General features: G+C 37.5%; 1 protein-coding gene across 1 annotated transcript in view; it reads left to right on the plus strand.

Moving 5' to 3' along the window:
• Positions 1–20,135, plus strand: part of PDE11A (phosphodiesterase 11A) — a 454,637-nt gene that overhangs the window by 28,933 nt on the left and 405,569 nt on the right. The gene's annotated exons all lie outside the window — the stretch shown is intronic.

Here is a 20,135-nt window from a genome sequence, read left to right on the forward strand (position 1 = left end):
AATTTTATAATTTGGTATTCCATATGAAGTATTTAATCAAATGCAGTTCATTTTTGTGTTAGAATAGGGATACAACTTTTTTTTCTTGTTGGATAAACAATTGACATAGTGTCATTTCCATATATAAGTAGTTTTCCATTTTCCATATTAGCATGGGTTTGTTACTGGACTCTCTATTCTTCTTTTGATCTATTAGTCTATGCCTGTACCAGTATCACAATGATTTAATTTCCGTAGCTTACAGTAAATCTTTGTATCTAGGAGTGGGGAGCTCCCAGTCCCACCCCACATTTTGCTCTTCAGGAGTGTCTTGGCTTTTTTTTGCCCTTTATTTCATGTAAATTTTGGAATCATCTTGTTGAGTTTCACATGCACATAATACACAGTCTGATAGAAATTTTATTTGAATTGCACTGACATTGTAGATCAATTTGGAGAGAATTATGATATGCTTTATGATGTTCAGTCTTTCCATCCAATAATATGATAGATCTTCCTAGTTATTTATTTGTTCTTTAATATCTTCCAATAAAGGTTTTTAGTTTTCTCTTTAGAAGACTTACACCTTCCTTATTTTAAACTAGGTATTTTTAAGTGTTTAATGCTATTTTAAATTGTATCTTTAAAAAACTTCACAATTTTAGCCAATTGTTGTGGGTCTCTAGAAATGCAATTTACTTTTGTGTATTGATTTTGAATCTAACATCCTTCTTTTTTTTAAACATTTTAACCATTTTAAAAATTGAAGTATAGTTAATTAACATCCTTCTTCCTAATTTAAATTTTTACTTTTTATTTTTCGCTTGCTAATACTTTATTGAAGATTTAAATATTTTTTATTGAAGTATAGTTGATGTACAATATTATAAGTTATAGGTGGACAATGTAGTGATTCGTAATTTTTAAAGGTTATACTCCATTTATAGTTATTATAGAATTTTGGCTATATTCCCTGTGCTGTATAATATATCCTTATAGTTTATTTTATACATAATGGTTTGTACCTCTTAATCTCCTACCCTTCTCTCTCCCCACTGGTAACCACTAGTTTATTCTCTATATCTGTGTCTGCTTCTTTTTTGTTATATTCACTAGTTTGTTGTATTTTTTAGATTCTGCATATAAGTGATATCATACATTATTTGTCTCTCTCTGCCTGACTTATTTCACTTAGCATAATACCCTCCAAATTCATCCATGTTGTTGCAAATGGCAAATTTTTCTTCTATTTTATGGCCGAGTAGTATTCCATTGCATGCGCACATGCACACACACACACACACACACACTTCTTTATCCATTTATCTGTTGATGGATACTTAGGTTGCTTCCATATCTTGGCAATTGTAAATAATGCTGCTATGAACATTGGGTTGAAATTTTTACTTTTTAAAAATCCTTTTCCCTCGTGACATAAATACCTAAAAGTAAACTTTAAGGGAAAGGAAATTAGTAGTAACTAAGTTCCTACTATGTGCCAAATAGTCAACATAGGTGATCTCACTTAATCCTCACAACTATTTTATTGCTTATTTTTCTCAACAAACATTTATTACATAACCCCTATGTGTTAAGCTTTGTTTTTTGAGACTTTCTTTGTAAGTGATCATATCTGTAAAATAATGAAGGTTTTTGTTTCTTTTTTTCTAGTCCTTTAGCTTTTATTTCTTTTTCTTGATTTACTATGCAAGGTCCTCCAGAACAATGTAGAATAAGATTGATGAAGACAGGCATCCTTATATTGAACCTAATCTTATAGAAGATGCTCTCAGAGTTTCATTGTTAGATATGAGGTTTCTGTGGGTTTTTTGAAATGCCCTTTATTGGGCTAAGTGCCTTCTATTCCCAGTTGGCCAAGGAGGTTGTTGCTTTTATTTTTTTACATCACAGATGGATTTAAAATTTTATCCAGTTTTTCCTACTTCTGTTAAGATACAATATTTTTTCACCTTAACATGTTAACATGGTGAGTTACTTTAATTGATCTTCTCATGATAAATCAATCTGGGTTTCTTAGGAAACACCAACTTGGTCATAACAAATTATCTTTTTATCCACCGTCTGATTTGTTTTATAAAAATGTTTACTTTTTAGAGGTTTTGAATCTGTATTCATTCATTAGTAAGACTGGCCTATATTTTTCTTGGCTTACAATATCCTCATCAGGTTTTGAAGGCAAAGTTATATCACAAATGATTTTTTTCCCCATTGTGTGAAATAGTTTGCATAAGCTTAGAATTTCCCAATGCTCAAACATTTAGTAGAATTTCCTAGAAATCTGTCTGGATCCAGTGTGTGTGTGTGTGTGTGTGTGTGTGTGTGTGTATGTGTGTGTAATGGGACTATTTTGAACTACTGATTCAATTTCTTTAAAGCTTATAGGACTCTTGTTAAGCTGTATATATCTGTTTATTTCATCTAAGTTTTCATGTTTATAGACACAAACTCATTCATAACATCTTATCTGTTTAATCTCTGTAGCAGTTATAGCTTTGCCCCTTTTCATTCCTGATTAAAATTTTTTTAAATGCCTTTCTCTTTTTTCCCCTTGATTATTTTCTCCAGAGATTTGTATATTTGATTACTTTTCTGACCTCTGTTGATCCTCTTCATTATATGTTTATTTTCTTTTTCATTAACTTCTATTATTTTTATTATTTCTCTCATCTTAGTTTATTTTGCTGTTCTTTTTTCTAATTCCTTATGGTTGTATGATCACTTCATTAAGTTGAGCTTTTCTTTTTAACGTAAGCATTTAAGACTAAACTTTAAGAACCTCTTTAACCGTGTCCTACCATTTTGGTACATAATATTTATATAATCCTGGTATTTTTCTAAATATTTATTTTTTCTAAATATTTTCTAAATAGTTTATAATTTCCATTTATTTTTTGGTTGATAGTTTGTTTAGAAATGTATTTTAAATTTTCAAGTATTTTCTCCTTTAGTTAACATATTTTTTAATAACTAAAGTACATTAGGGTGAAATGATATGTTCTGTGTGATACCAGTTATTTCACATAATGATTTCAAATTGACTAGCTTTATGACCTAGCTTTTAGTCAGTTTTCATAAATATTCAATGTCAACTTGACCAGTCATATGAAGTATCTTCTTGTTGGGTGTAGTGTGTAGCCAGATGTATCAGATGTACTTGTATATGAGCATGTTGGTGGGTGGGTTATTGTGCGGGAGATAATATGCAATGATGCCCATTGATAATCTTTCTTTTTATGTAAGGCAGAGGGACTTACTTAAAAGACAGAGGGACTCACTAATAAGTTTTAAAGTTGGAGTTTCCATAGATATTGGAAGTGTATTATTACTCTGTCTAAGAGAGCATGTGGAGGGCTTTTAGGTTTGAGCAGCCCAGGATTTGCTGTGGTTTCTGCTTTTGTTGTTCCATCCTATGCAGATCCTAAACCAGGGAAGAATTGTAGTTGGTTAAATTGATTGCTCATTCAATTGAAGCATCTCAGAAGTAAATTGAGATTTATAAAATGGTTCCTGACCCTGTTGCTTCTATGAGAATGAATGCTAGCTGATACGTCCAATCTTTCTAACCCAGCAGAACCCAGACCTGCAAAATATGATGAACGGTATAATTGACTGGCTCTGTTAAGGGCTTGATCTAGTTCATAAAACAGCCAGTGCAGAGTTCTGCCAGCTGGCCTAGGAAATATCTGGAACAAGGCAGCAAGCAGGAGACCAGTTCTAGGAGGCACTAACCAACTCTATCCAAGATGGAATAACTTAGACAAAGCTGCCAAAAATCAGGCTGACTCAGTTCTCCAGTGTGTATGTTTAGAAAGCTCCTACTTACAAGCATTTCTTAGAAAGTATCTTGGTGCTTTATCCAGGAAAAGGCACCCTGGGTGCTGAGTCCACTCCTGTGTCTCTCTGGACTATTTATGAATAATTCCTGTTGATGAAAACAGTCCTCTGGTAGAAACAAACCACGTGTTGACACCTTCAGTTTGATTCATCACTCTTACTCTCAAATCTGAGGGCTGGAGATACATGCCCCCATTGTTTTGTGGAGCACATGGCCGTATACCTTCTGGAGGGAGTCTGAGTACTCTCAGCACAGCTGCTTATTTACAGCCAAGCTAGGGTGAGCACCAGGGGAATAGAGCCTGGCCTAGGAACAGGAAAGAAAGGCTTCAGGGACACAGTGGCTGACAGTGGGGAAAGGAATGTGCATGGAACCAGTTAGCCCCAGGGATCCACCTGGAAGATCAGTGGGAAGTAGTGACATGCTGCTTCCAAGTCCTCTTTGCAGTGGATGATGTGGCTTTTTCTAACCTGGGTTTTCAGTGGCTGAATGTAATCTTGTGGTTGGAAGATTTGTTTTTATCATTTTCTTCCAAACTTACATCTACTGGTTTAATAGTTTGTTGAGAATTTTGTTTTAGAAACCAATATGAGGCTACTAGTTTTTGGTTTCCAGTATTCATCCTTTTGGAAAATCAGATGTTTTCCACCATGATACTGTATACGCTGTGCCAAATTAAGTTGCTGTGATATTTACCAGTTAAATGTGGAAAGGGTCAGAGGCTGAGAGAGTTGAAAGATCCATCAACTTCACATATTAGAACATTGTCCAACTATAGCATCTTGACAGTCTTTGTTCTTAGATCTCTGTGATTTTCAGAAAATATCAAATTCCTTTAGCATTCCATGTAACAATTCAGTTGGACTTAATTTTTTTTGGTGGGGGGTACGCGGGCCTCTCATTGTTGTGGCTTCTCCCGTTGCGGAGCACAGGCTCCGGACGCGCAGGCCCAACGGCCATGGCTCACAGGCCCAGCCGCTCCACGGCATGTGGGATCTTCTCGGACTGGGGCACGAACCCATGTCCCCTGCATCGGCAGGCGGACTCTCAACCACCGCGCCACCAGGGAAGCCCTGGACTTAATTTTTATGGTAAAGAGTTTTGTAGCCAGGATGATAATGGCTTTAAAAACTAGGGCCATTTAGATGGCTGCTATATCCTGCTAAAAGTATAGAGTGCTATGCTGTCTGTTTTTCACATATTTACATTACTTATGAAGATTGACTCACCACCATCTTGACAGTTGTCATTTGGTATATCTTGCCTATCTGTTTTACTGACAGTTCAATAGTATAAAGACTTCTATCTTTTTGGAGGGCACTTCTGAAGCTGTAGTGCTGTCCTGAATGGTAATCCCATCACTTTGATGTAACTATGCTAATTAATACTGTTTTTTAAACTTCTTTTCCTTGTGTCACTTTCTCATGTCAGAATAAAATTATTTATAACATGTATAATAATAACCTATAAACTTTTTTAGTGATAGTGTGAATATACCATAACATAATCAATTTCCTATTGAATATTTAGGTATTTTTCAATTTTTTCTTATGAATTCCTAGAAATAAAATTATTGTATTGAAAAGTATGAATATTTTAAAGGTTTTTGTTACTTACGGCCACATTGTCCTCCATATATATTGCACTAACTTGTATTCTCTCCAGCAATGTATAAAAGTAGAATTTTATACAAAAACTTTTCATAAAAACTTTCAATAAATCTAGGTATCTTGACACCTCAAATTTTAAATCTTTGCCAATTTTATAGAAAAACTATAACTGTTGTGGTAATTTGACAGTTTTCAAATATTTATGTGAAATATGAGACAATTTTTTCCCATCAATTTTTTATTTTGTTAATTTCTGATTCTTACCCATTGCTCATTTTTCCTCATTAATTAGTAAGAATTCTGTATGTTTAGGATTTAACATTTTGTCAGCCAGATGTATTTAAAAATATTTTTCCAATTTTATTTTACTTTTAATTCTTTGTATTATTTTTTAGGTACTGAAATTTAAAATTTTTATTAGTCAAATCTATTAGTGTTTATGTTTCCTCCTTTTGGTATTATGGATTGAAAGACTTCCCTCTAGTGAGATCAGACAAATTTCCAGTTATATTCCTTCCATTCTTTTATTATTTTATTTTTGACATTTAACTTTTTAAATTATAAAAAATGTTTTAACATAATTTCCAAGTAAAGTAAATGATGATTTAGCTTATAGTTCATCATGTCATTATTCATTCTTCTACTGAAAACTTTTGACCATTTGTACTTCTTATAAGAATCTTAGCTGAAATGAACACATGAAAGAAATGGAATTAATCTTATTTTTATTGGCTGCTTTGGTTAAAGATTTGGTGGAAAAGAAGGCCAACATTTGAACATAAGGCCATTGACTTTTCTGAGTGCAAATTTAGGATTTACTTGATAATATCTGGACTATATGCATTCTCATATTATTGACTGTTATAATTAATATTCAGACATTTTTCTCCTAGTATTTCATGTTAAAATAAGAAATGTGTCTTGGCAGGGTTTGCGTGATCTGTTCCACTTTTGTAATTCATCAAGAGATGAGTATATTTATCTTCAAATTCTGCTTGAAATTAATTTTGATGTATAATGTGAGGAAAGAATCTTACTTTTCTCAAATATGTAACTAATTGAATAATTTATTATTTTCTGACTGATTTGAAATGATACTCTTATGATTAAATACATTTATTCACACACATATATACATATGTATATATACACATATATATTTGGCATTATACTCTCATCAGTTTTTTCTGTTTTTTGAACCAGTATCACATTGTTTTAGTTATTGTAGCTTTAAGATATATATATATATATATATTTTTTTTTTAATAAATTTATTCGTTTTTGGCTATGCTGGGTCTCCGTTGCTGCACACAAGCTTTCTCTAGTTGTGGCAAGTGGGGGCTACTCTTCGTTGTGTTGCATGGGCTTCTCATTGCGGTGGCTTCTCTTGTTCTGGGGCATGGGCTCTAGGTGCATGGGCTTCAGTAGTTGTGGCATGTGGGCTCAGTAGTTGTGGCCCATGGGCAACAGAGTGCAGGCTCAGTAGTTGTGGCGAATGGGCCCAGTTGCCCCGCGGCATGTGGGATCCTCCCGGACCAGGTCTCAAACCCATGTCCCCTGCATCGGCAGGTGGACTCCTAACCACCGCACCAGCACGGAGTCCCTAAGATATATTTTAATATTAGGTAATCATGTACTTTTATCATCATATTCTCGCAAGAAAGAATGATTCAAAATGGGTTTTTTTGTTTTTGTTTTTGTTTTTTTACGGTACGCGGGTCTCTCACTGCTGTGGCCTTTCCCATTGTGGAGCACAGGCTCCAGACGCACAGGCTCAGCAGCCATGGCTCACGGGCCCAGCCACTCCGCGGCATGTGGGATCTTCCTGGACCGGGGCACGAACCCGTGTCCCCTGCATCGGCAGGTGGACTCTCAACCACTGCGCCATCAGGGAAGCCCTACTTTTTTTTTTTAAACTTCTTTATTGGAGTATAATTGCTTAACAATTGTGTGTCCGTTTCTGCTTTATAACAAAGTGAATCAGCTATACATATACACACATCCCCATATCTCCTCCCTCTTGCGTCTCCTTCCCACCCTCCCTATCCCACCCCTCTAGGTGGGTACAAAGCACTGAGCTGATCTCCCTGTGCTATGCGGCTGCTTCCCACTAGCTATCTGTTTTACATTTGGAACTATATGTAAAGTCCATGACACTCTCTCACTTTGTCCCAGCTTACCCTTCCCCATCCCCATGTCCTCAAGTCCATTCTCTATGTCTGCATCTTTATTCCTGTCCTGCCCCTACGTTCTTCAGAAAAAATTTTTTTTTTTTTAGATTCCATATATATGTGTTAGCATACGGTATTTTTTTTTCTCTTTCTGACTTACTTCACACTGTATGACAGACGCTAGGTCCATCCATCTCACTACAAATAACTCAATTTCGTTTCTTTTTATGGCTAAGTAATATTCCATTGTATATATGTGCCATCTTCTTTTTTTTTCCCCAGTCTTTTTTTTTTTTATTAGTTTCTGCTTTATAACAAAGTAAATCAGTCATACATATACATCTGTTCCCACATCCCTTCCCTCATGTATCTCCCTCCCTCCCACCCTCCCCATCCCACCCCTCCATGCGGTCACAAAGCACCGAGCTGATCTCCCTGTGCTCTGCGGCTGCTTCCCACTATCTATCTACCTTACGTTTGGTAGTGTATATATGTCCATGCCTCTCTTTCGCTTTGTCACAGCTTACCCTTCCCCCTCCCCATATCCTCAAGTCCATTCTCAAGTAGGTCTGTGTCTTTATTCCCGTTTTACCCCTAGGTTCTTCATGACATTTTTTTTTTAATTCCGTATATATGTGTTAGCATACGGTATTTGTCTTTCTCTTTCTGACTTACTTCACTCTGTATGACAGACTCTAGGTCTATCCACCTCATTACAAATAGCTCAGTTTCGTTTCTTTTTATGGCTGAGTAATATTCCATTGTATATATGTGCCACATCTTCTTTATCCATTCATCCGATGATGGACACTTAGGTTGTTTCCAGCTCCGGGCTATTGTGAATAGAGCTGCAATGAACATTTTGGTACATGTCTCTTTTTGAATTATGGTTTTCTCAGGGTATATGCCTAGTAGTGGGATTGCTGGGTCATATGGTAGTTCTATTTTTAGTTTTTTTTTTTTTTTTTTTTTATTTATTTATTTTTTCCATTTTTTTTTAAGTTTATTTATTTATTTTTTTAATTAGTTTCTGCTTTATAACAAAGTGAATCAGTCATACATATACATCTGTTCCCACATCCCTTCCCTCATGCATCTCCCTCCCTCCCACCCTCCCCATCCCACCCCTCCAGGCGGTCACAAAGCACCGAGCTGATCTCCCTGTGCTCTGCGGCTGCTTCCCACTATCTATCTACCTTACGTTTGGTAGTGTATATATGTCCATGCCTCTCTTTCGCTTTGTCACAGCTTACCCTTCCCCCTCCCCATATCCTCAAGTCCATTCTCAAGTAGGTCTGTGTCTTTATTCTCGTTTTACCCCTAGGTTCTTCATGACATTTTTTTTTTAAATTCCGTATATATGTGTTAGCATACGGTATTTGTCTTTCTCTTTCTGACTAACTTCACTCTGTATGACAGACTCTAGGTCTATCCACCTCATTACAAATAGCTCAGTTTCGTTTCTTTTTATGGCTGAGTAATATTCCATTGTATATATGTGCCACATCTTCTTTATCCATTCATCCGATGATGGACACTTAGGTTGTTTCCAGCTCCGGGCTATTGTGAATAGAGCTGCAATGAACATTTTGGTACATGTCTCTTTTGGAATTATGGTTTTCTCAGGGTATATGCCCAGTAGTGGGATTGCTGGGTCATATGGTAGTTCTATTTGTAGTTTTTTAAGGAACCTCCATACCGTTCTCCATAGTGGCTGTACCAATTCACATTCCCACCAGCAGTGCAAGAGTGTTCCCTTTTCTCCACACCCTCTCCAGCATTTATTGTTTCTAGATTCCTTGATGATGGCCATTCTGACTGGTGTGAGATGATATCTCATTGTAGTTTTGATTTGCATTTCTCTAATGATTAATGATGTTGAGCATTCTTTCATGTGTTTGTTGGCAGTCTGTATATCTTCTTTGGAGAAATGCCTATTTAAGTCTTCTGCCCATTTTTGGATTGGGTTGTTTGTTTTTTTGCTATTGAGCTGCATGAGCTGTTTATAAATTTTGGAGATTAATCCTTTGTCAGTTGCTTCATTTGCAAATATTTTCTCCCATTCTGAGGGTTGTCTTTTGGTCTTCTTTATGGTTTCCTTTGCTGTGCAAAAGCTTTGAAGTTTCATTAGGTCCCATTTGTTTATCTTTGTTTTTATTTCCATTTCTCTAGGAGGTGGGTCCAAAAGGATCTTGCTGTGATTTATGTCATAGAGTGTTCTACCTATGTTTTCCTCTAAGAGTTTGATAGTTTCTGGCCTTACGTTTAAGTCTTTGATCCATTTTGAGCTTATTTTTGTGTATGGTGTTAGGGAATGATCTAATCTCAAACTTTTACATGTCCCTGTCCAGTTTTCCCAGCACCACTTATTGAAGAGGCTGTCCTTTCTCCACTGTACATTCCTGGCTCCTTTATCAAAGATAAGTTGGCCATATGTGCGTGGGTTTATCTCTGGGCTTTCTATCCTGATCCACTGATCTATCTTTCTGTTTTTATGCCAGTACCACACTGTCTTGATTACTGTAGCTTTGTAGTATAGTCTGAAGTCAGGGAGCCTGATTCCTCCAGCTCCGTTTTTCGTTCTCAAGATTGCTTTAGCTATTCGGGGCCTTTTGTTTTTCCAAACAAATTTTGAAATTTTTTGTTCTAGTTCTGTGAAAAATGCCATTGGTAGTTTGATAGGGATTGCATTGAATCTGTAGATTGCTTTGGGTAGTAGAGTCATTTTCACAATATTGATTCTTCCAATCCAGGAGCATGGTATATCTCTCCATCTATTTGTATCATCTTTAATTTCTTTCATCAGTGTCTTATAATTTTCTGCATACAGGTCTTTTGTCTCCTTAGGTAGGTTTATTCCTAGATATTTTATTCTTTTTGTTGCAATGGTAAATGGGAGTGTTTTCTTGATTTCATTTTCAGATTTTTCATCATTAGTGTACAGGAATGCCAGAGATTTCTGTACATTAATTTTGTATCCTGCTACTTTACCAAATTCATTGATTAGCTCTAGTAGTTTTTCGGTAGCATCTTTAGGATTCTCTATGTATATAGTATCATGTCATCTGCAAACAGTGACAGCTTTACTTCTTCTTTTCCAATTTGGATTCCTTTTATTTCCTTTTCTTCTCTGATTGCTGTGGCTAAAACTTCCAAAACTAGGTTGAATAAGAGTGGTGAGAGTGGGCAGCCTTGTCTTGTTCCCTATCTTAGTGGAAATGGTTTCAGTTTTTCACCATTGAGGACAATGTTGGCTGTGGGTTTGTCATATATGGCCTTTATTATGTTGAGGAAAGTTCCCTCTATGCCTACTTTCTGCAGGGTTTTTATCATAAATGGGTGTTGAATTTTGTCGAAAGCTTTCTCTGCATCTATTGAGATGATCATATAGTTTTTCTCCTTCAACTTGTTAATATGGTGTATCACATTGATTGATTTGCGTATATTGAAGAATCCTTGCATTCCTGGGATAAACCCCACTTGATCATGGTGTATGATCCTTTTAATGTGCTGTTGGATTCTGTTTGCTAGTATTTTGTTGAGGATTTTTGCATCTATGTTCATCAGTGATATTGGCCTGTAGTTTTCTTTCTTTGTGACATCCTTGCCTGGTTTTGGTATTAAGGTGATGGTGGACTCGTAGAATGAGTTTGGGAGTGTTCCTTCCTCTGATATTGTTTGGAAGAGTTTGAGAAGGATGGGTGTTAGCTCTTCTCTAAATGTTTGATAGAATTCGCCTGTGAAGCCATCTGGTCCTGGGCTTTTGTTTGATGGAAGATTTTTAATCACAGTTTCAATTTCAGTGCTTGTGATTGGTCTATTCATATTTTCTATTTCGTCTTGGCAGGTTGTGCATTTCTAAGAATTTGTCCATTTCTTCCAGGTTGTCCATTTTATTGGCATAGAGTTGCTTATAGTAATCTCTCATGATCTTTTGTATTTCTGCAGTGTCAGTTGTTACTTCTCCTTTTTCATTTCTAATTCTATTGATTTGAGTCTTCTCCCTTCTTTTTTTGATGAGTCTGGCTAATGGTTTGTCAATTTTGTTTATCTTCTCAAAGAACCAGCTTTTAGTTTGGTTGATCTTTGCTATCGTTTCCTTCATTTCTTTTTCATTTATTTCTGATCTGATCTTTATGATTTCTTTCCTTCTGCTAACTTCAGGGGTTTTTTGTTCTTCTTTCTCTAATTGCTTTAGGTGCAGGGTCAGATTGTTTACTCGAGATGTTTCCTGTTTCTTAAGGTGGGATTGTATTGCTATAAACTTCCCCCTTAGAACTGCTTTTGCTGCGTCCCATAGGTTTTGGGTCATCGTGTCTCCATTGTCATTTGTTTCTAGGTATTTTTAAATTTCCTCTTTGATTTCTTCAGTGATCACTTCGTTATTAAGTAGTGTATTGTTTAGCCTCCATGTGTTTGTATTTTTTACAGATCTTTTCCTGTAATTGATGTCTAGTCTCATAGCATTGTGGTTGGAAAGTATACTTGATACAATTTCAATTTTCTTAAATTTACCAAGGCTTGATTTGTGACCCAAGATATGATCTATCCTGGAGAATGTTCCATGAGCACTTGAGAAAAATGTGTATTCTGTTGTTTTTGGATGGAATGTCCTATAAATATCAACTAAGTCCATCTTGTTTAATGTATCATTTAAAGCTTGTGTTTCCTTGTTTATTTTCATTTTGGATGATCTGTCCATTGGTGAAAGTGGGGTGTTAAAGTCCCCTACTATGATTGTGTTATTGTCCATTTCCCCTTTTATGGCTGTTAGTATTTGCCTTATGTATTGAGGTGCTCCTATGTTGGGTGCATAAATATTTACAATTGTTATATCTTCTTCTTGGATCGATCCCTTGATCATTATGTAGTGTCCTTCTTTGTCTCTTCTAGTAGTCTTTATTTTAAAGTCTATTTTGTCTGATATGAGAATTGCTACTCCAGCTTTCTTTTGGTTTCCATTTGCATGGAGTATCTTTTTCCATCCCCTTACTTTCAGTCTGTATGTGTCTCTAGGTCTGAAGTGGGTCTCTTGTAGACAGCATATATATGGGTCTTGTTTTTGTATCCATTCAGCCACTCTGTGTCTTTTGGTGGGAGCATTTAGTCCATTTACATTTAAGGTAATTATTGATATGTATGTTCCTATTCCCATTTCCTTAATTGCTTTGGGTTCGTTATTGTAGGTCTTTTCCTTCTGTTGTGTTTCTTGCCTAGAGAAGTTCCTTTAGCATTTGTTGTAAAGCTGGTTTGGTGGTGCTGAACTCTCTCAGCTTTTGCTTGTCTGTAAACGTTTTAATTTCTCCATCAAATCTGAATGAGATCCTTGCTGGGTAGAGTAATCTTGGTTGCAGGTTTCTCTCCTTCATCACTTTAATTATGTCCTGCCACTCCCTTCTGGCTTGTAGAGTTTCTGCTGAGAGATCAGCTCTTAACCTGATGGGGATTCCCTTGTGTGTTATTTGTTGTTTTTCCCTTGCTGCTTTTAATATGATTTCTTTGTGTTTAATTTTTGACAGTTTGATTAATATGTGTCTTGGTGTATTTCTCCTTGGATTTATTCTGTATGGGACTCTCTGTGCCTCCTGGACTTGATTAACTATTTCCTTTCCCATATTGGGGAAGTTTTCAACTATAATCTCTTCAAATATTTTCTCAGTCCCTTTCTTTTTCTCTTCTTCTTCTGGAACCCCTATAATTCGAATGTTAGTGCGTTTAATGTTGTCCCAGAGGTCTCTGAGACTGTCCTCTGTTCTTTTCATTCTTTTTTCTTATTTTGCTCTGCATCAATTATTTCCACTATTTTATCTTCCACCTCACTTATCCGTTCTTCTGCCTCAGTTATTCTGCTATTGATCCCATCTAGAGTATTTTTTATTTCATTTATTGTGTTTTTAATCGATGCTTGATTCATCTTTAGTTCTTCTAGGTCCTTGTTAACTGTTTCTTGCATTTTGTCTATTCTATTTCCAAGATTATGGATCTTGGAAATAGAATCTTGGATCAGCTTTACTATCATTATTCTGAATTCTTTTTCAGGTAGACTGCCTATTACCTCTTCATTTGTTAGATCTGGTAGGTTTTTATCTTGCTTCTTCACCTGCTGTGTGTTTTTCTGTCTTCTCATTTTGCTTATGTTACTGTGTTTGGGGTCTCCTTTTTGCAGGCTGCAGATTCGTAGTTCCCGTTGTTTTTGGTGTCTGACCCCAGTGGCTAAGGTTGTTTCAGTAGGTTGTGTAGGCTTCCTGGTGGAGGGGACTAATGCCTGTGTTCTGGTGGTTGAGGCTCGATCTTGTCTTTCTGGTGGACAGGTCCACGTCTGGTGGTGTGTTTTGGGGTGCCTATGGCCTTATTATGTTTTTAGGTAGCCTCTCTGCTAATGGGTGGGGTTGTGTTCCTGCCTTGCTAGTTGCTTGGCATAGGGTGACCAGCACTGTAGCTTGCTGGTCGTTGACTGAAGCTGGGTGCTGGTGTTGGGATGGAGATCTCTGGGAGATTTTCGCTGCTTGATATTATGTGGAGCTGGGAGGTCTCTTGTGGACCCGTGTCCTGAAGTTGGCTCTCCCACTTCAGAGGCACAGCACTGTCTCCTGGCTGCAGCACCAAGAGCCTTTCATCCACCCGTCTCAGAATAACAGGGAGAAAAAGTAGAAAGAAAGAATTAGTAGAAGAAAGAAAGAGAGAGGGAAAGAAAGGAAGAAGGGAAGAAAGGAAGGAAGGACGGAAGAAAGAAAGAAAGGAGGGAGGGAGGGAGCAAGGATGGAAAGAAAGAAGGAAAGAAAGGAGGGAGGGAGGGAGGAATGAAAGCAAAAGGAAGAGTGAATGGAAGAAGGGAGGGAGGGAGGGAGGAAGGAAGGAAAGAAAGAAAGAAAGAAAGACAGGAGGGAGGGAGGGAGGAAGGAAAGAAAAAGAAAGTGGAAAGAAGGGTGGGAGGGAGGGAGGGAGGAAAGAAAAAGAAAGAAGGAAGGGAGGAGCGGAGGGAGGGAGGGAGGAAGGGAAGGTAGGAAAAAAAGAAAGAGCAGGTAAAGTAAAACAGAATAAAGTATGAAATATAGTAGCGTTATTAAAATTAGAAAGTAATTATTGAAAAAAAAGGACCGATAGAACCCTGGGACATATGGTGGAAGCAAAGCTATGCAGAGAGAATCTTACACAGAAGATTACACATACATATTCACAAAAAGAGAGCAGGGGGAATAATCAAAAATCTTGCTCTCCAAGTCCACCTCCCCAATTTGGGATAATTCGTTGTAAAAAGAGGAAAAGGGCGAGAAGTCTGAAATCTTGCTCTCTAAGTCGACCTCCTTAATTTGGAATAATTCGTTGTAAAAAGAGGAAAAGGGGGGAAAGTCTTAAATCTTGTCCTCAAAGTCCACTTCCTCAATTTGGGATGATTCGCTGTCCATTCATGCACTCCACAGACGCAGGGCACATCAAATGGACCGTGGAGCTTTAATCCGCTGCCTCCGAGGCTGCACAGAGAGATTTCCCTGTCTCTGCTCTCACAGCTCCCGGGTCTCAGCCTTGGACCTGGCCCCGCCTCTGCGCGTAGGTCGCCGGAGGGCGTCCGTTCTTCGCTCAGACAGGACGGGTTTAAAGGAGCCGCTGATGCAGGGGCTCTGGCTCACTCAGGCAGAGGGGAGGGAGGGGCGCGCAGTGTGGGGCGGGCCTGCGGCGGCAGAGGCCGGCGTGACGTTGCAGCAGCCCGTGGCGCTCCGTGCGCTTTCCCGGGAAAGCCGTCCCCGGGTGCCAGGACCCCGGCAGTGGCGGGGTGCACAGGCCCCCCGGAAGGCGGGGCGGACAGTGACCCGCGCTCGCACACAGGCCTGGCGGCGTGCCATCTTCTTTATCTATTCATCTGTCGATGGACACTTAGGTTGCTTCCATGTCCTGGCTATTGTAAATAGAGCTGCAATGAACACTGTGGTACAGGACTGTTTTTGAATTATGGTTTTCTCAGGGTATATGCCCAGTAGTGGTATTGCTGGGTCGTATGGTAGTTCTATTTTTAATTTTTTAAGGAACCTCCATACTGTTCTCCACAGCGGCTGTAACAATTTACATTCCTACCAGCAGTGCAAGAGGGTTCCCTTCTCTCCACACCCTCTCCAGCATTTATTGTTTGTAGATTTTTTGATGATGGCCATTCTGACTGCTGTGAGGTGATACCTCATTGTAGTTTTGATTTGCGTTTCTCTAATGATTAGTGTTGTTGAGCATCCGTTCATGTGTTTGTTGGCAATCTGTATATCTTCTTTGGAGAAATGTCTGTTTACGTCTTCTCCCCATTTTTGGATTGGGTTGTTTGTTTTTTGATCTTGAGCTGCATGAGCTGCTTGTAAATTTTGGAGATTAATCCTTTGTCAGTTGCTTCATTTGCATGTATTTTCTCTCATTCTGAGGGTTGTCTTTTTGTCTTGTTTATGGTTTCCTTTGCTGTGCAAAAGCTTTGAAGTTTCATTAGGTCCCATTTGTTTATTTTTGTTTTTATTTCCATTTCTCTAGGAGGTGGGTCAAAAAGGATCTTGCTGTGATTTAACTTATAGAGTGTTCTGGCTGTTTTTTCCTTGAAGAGTTTTACAGTGTCTGGCCTTACATTTAGGTCTTTAATCCATTTTGAGTTTATGTTTGTGTATGGTGTTATGGATCATTCTTTTACATGGAGCTGTCCGGTTTTGCCAGCACCACTTACTGAAGAGGCTGTCTTTTCTCCATTGTATATTCTTGCCTCCTTTATCAAAGATAAGGTGACCATATGTGCGTGGGTTTAGCTCTGGCCTTTCTCTCCGGTTCCATTGACCTATATTTCTTTTTTTGTGCCAGTATCATACTGTCTTGGTTACTGTAGCTCTGTAGTATAGTTTGAAGTCAGGGAGCGTGATTTCTCCACCTCTGTTATTTCTTCTCAAGATTGCTTTGGCTCTTCAGGGTCTTTTGGGTTTCCATACAAACTGTGAAATTTTTTGTTCTACTTCTGTGAAAAATGCCATTGGTAGTTTGATAGGTATTGAATTGAATCTGTAGATTGCTTTGGGTAGTAGAGCCATTTTCACAATGTTGATTCTTCCAATCCAAGAACATAGTATATCTCTCCATCTCTTTGGATCATCTTTAATTTCTTTCATCAGTGTCTTATAGTTTTCTGCATACAGGTCTTTTGTCTCCCTAGGTAGGTTTATTCCTAGGTATTTTATTCTTTTTCTCGCAGTGGTAAATGGGAGTGTTTCCTTAATTTCTCTTTCAGATTTTTCATCATTAGTGTATAGGAATGCAAGAGACTTCTGTGCATTAACTTTGTATCCTGCTACTTTACCAAATTCATTGATTAGCTCTAGTAGTTTTCTGGTAGCATCTTTAGGATTCTCTATGTATAGTATCATGTCATCTGTAAGCAATGAATGTTTTATTACTTCTTCTTTTCCAATTTGGATTCCTTTTATTTCTTTTTCTTCTTTGATTGCTGTAGCTAAAACTTACAAAACTATGTTGCATAATAGTGGTGAGAGTGGACAACCTTGTCTTGTTCCTTATCTTAGAGGAATTGGTTTCAGTTTTTCACCATTGAGAACGATGTTGGCTGTGGGTTTGTCATATATGGCCTGTATTATGTTGGGGTAAGTTCCCTCTATGCCTATTTTCTGGAGGGTTTTTATCATAAATGGGTGTTGAATTTTGTCGAAAGCTTTCTCTGCATCTATTGAGATGATCATATGGTTTTTCTCCTTCAAGTTGTTAATATGGTGTATCACATTGATAGATTTGCATATACTGAAGAATTCTTGCATTCCTGGGATAAACCCTACTTGGTCATGGTGTATGATCCTTTTAATGTGCTGTTGGATTCTGTTTGATAGTATTTTGTTGAGCATTTTTGCATCTATGTTCATCAGTGATATTGGCCTGTAGTTTGCTTTCTTTGTGACATCTTTGTCTGGTTTTGGTATCAGGGTGATGGTCCCCTCATAGAATGAGTTTGGGTTGTTCCTCCTTCTGCTATATTTTGGAAGAGTTTGAGCAGGATAGGTGTTAGCTCTTCTCTAAATGTTTGGTAGAATTCGCCTGTGAAGCCATCTGGTCTTGTTTAGTCTATTTGTATTTTCTGATTGGTCTGTTTATATTTTCTGTTTCTCCCTGGTTCAGTCTCAGAAGGTTGTGCTTTTCTAAGAATTTGTCCATTTCTTCCAGGTTGTTTATTTTATTGGCATATAGTTGCTTGTAGTAATCTCTCGTGATCTTTTGTATTTCTGCAGTGTCAGTTGTTACTTCTCCTTTTTCATTTCTAATTCTATTTTTTTGAGTCTTCTCCCTTTTTTTCTTGATGAGTCTGGCTAATGGTTTTTCTATTTTGTTTCTCTTCACAGCTTTTACTTTTATTGATCTTTGCTATTGTTTCCTTCATTTCTTTTTCATTTATTTCTGATCTGATGTTTATGATTTCTTTCCTTCTGCTAACTTTGGGTATTTTTGTTCTTCTTTCTCTAATTGCTTTAAGTGTAAGGTTTGTTTGTTTGAGATTTTTCTTGTTTCTTAATGTAGGATTATATTACTATAAACTTCCCTCTTAGAACTGCTTTTGCTGCATCCCATAAGTTTTGGGTCATCGTGTTTTCACTGCCATTTGTTTCTAGGTATTTTTTTGATTTCCTCTTAGATTTCTTCAGTGCTCTCTTGGTTATTTAGTAACATATTGTTTAGGCTCCATGTGTTTGTATTTTTTAGTGTTTTTCCTGTAATTGATATCTAGTCTCATAGCGTTGTGGCCAGAAAAAGTGCTTGATGCGATTTCAATTTTCTTAAATTTACCAAGGCTTGATTTGTGACCCAAGATATGATCTCTCCTGGAGAATGTTCCATGAGCACCTGAGAAGAAAGTGTTTTCTGTTTTTTTGGATGGAATGTCCTATACATATCAATTAAGGCCATCTTGTTTAGTGTGTCATTTAAAGCTTGTGTTTCCTTATTTATTTTCATTTTGCATGACTGTCCATTTGTGAAAGTGGGCTGTTAAAGTCCCCTACTCTGATTGTGTTACTGTCAATTTTCCCTTTTATGACTGTTAGCATTTGCCTTATGTATGAGGTGCTCCTATGTTGGGTGCATAAATATTTACAATTGTTATATCCTCTTCTTGGATTGATCCCTTGATCATTATGTAGTGTCCTTCCTTGTCCTTTTAATAGTCTTTATTTTAAAGTCTATTTTGTCTGATATGAGAATTGCTACTCCAGCTTCTTTTGATTTCCATTTGCATGGAATATTGTTTTCCATACCTTTACTTTCAGTCTGTATGTGTCTCTAGGTGTGAAGTGGGTCTCTTGTAGACAGCATATATACGGGTCTTGTTTTTGTATCCATTCAGCCAGTCTATGTCTTTTGGTTGGAACATTGAATCCATTTACATTTAAGGTAATTATCAATATGTATGTTCCTATTACCATTTTCCTAATTGTTTTGGGTTTGTTATTGTACATCTTTTCCTTCTCTTGAGTTTCCTGCCTAGAGAGGTTCCTTTAGCATTTGTTGTAATGCTGGTTGGCGGTGCTGAATTCTCTTAACTTTTGCTTCTCTGTAAAGGCTTTAATTTCTCTGTCAAATCTGAATGAGATTCTTGCTTGGTAGAGTAATCTTGGTAATAGGTTTTTCCCTTTTATCACTTTCAATATGTCCTGCCACTCCCTACTGGCTTGCAGAGTTTCTTCTGAAAAATCAGCTGTTAACCTTATGGGGATTCCATTGTATGTTATTTATTGTTTTTCCCTTGTTGCTTTTTTTTTTTCTGCTGTGCGCGGGCCTCTCACTGTTGTGACTTCTCCCGTTGCGGAACACAGGCTCTGGACGCGCAGCCTCAGTGGCCATGGCTCACGGGCCTAGCCACTCCGTGGCATGTGGGATCTTCCCAGACCAGGGCACGAACCCGTGTCCCCTGCGTTGGCAGACAGACTCTCAACCACTGCGCCACCAGGGAAACCCTCCCTTGTTGCTTTTAATATTTTGTCTTTGTATTTAACTTTTGATAGTTTGATTAATATGTGTCTTGGCATGTTTCTCCTTGGGTTTATCCTGTATGAGACTCTTTGTGCTTCCAGGACTTGATTGACTATTTCCTTTCCCATATTAGGGAAGTTTTCAACTATAATCTCTTCAGATGTTTTCTCAGTCCCTTTCATTTTCTCTTTGTTTCTGGGACCCCTATAATTCGAATATTGGTGCATTTAATGTTGTCCCAGAGGTCTGTGGTAGTTATTTCCACTCTTTCATCTTCCAGGTCACTTATCTGTTCTTCTGCCTCAGTTTTTCTGCTCTTGATTCCTTCTAGAGAATTTTTAATTTCATTTATCGTGTTGTTCATCACTGTTTGCTCTTTAGTTCTTCTAGGTCCCTGTTAAACATCCTTGTATTTTCTCCATTCTATTTCCAAGGTTTTAAATCATCTTTACTGTCATTACTCTGAATTCTTTTTCAGGTAGACTTCCTATTTCCTCCTCATTTGTTTGGTCTGGTGGGTTTTTACCTTGCTCC

Source organism: Mesoplodon bidens, assembly GCF_964165515.1.
Source record: "Mesoplodon bidens genome assembly, chromosome: 8".
In the NCBI taxonomy this organism is placed as follows: Eukaryota; Metazoa; Chordata; class Mammalia; order Artiodactyla; family Ziphiidae; genus Mesoplodon; species Mesoplodon bidens.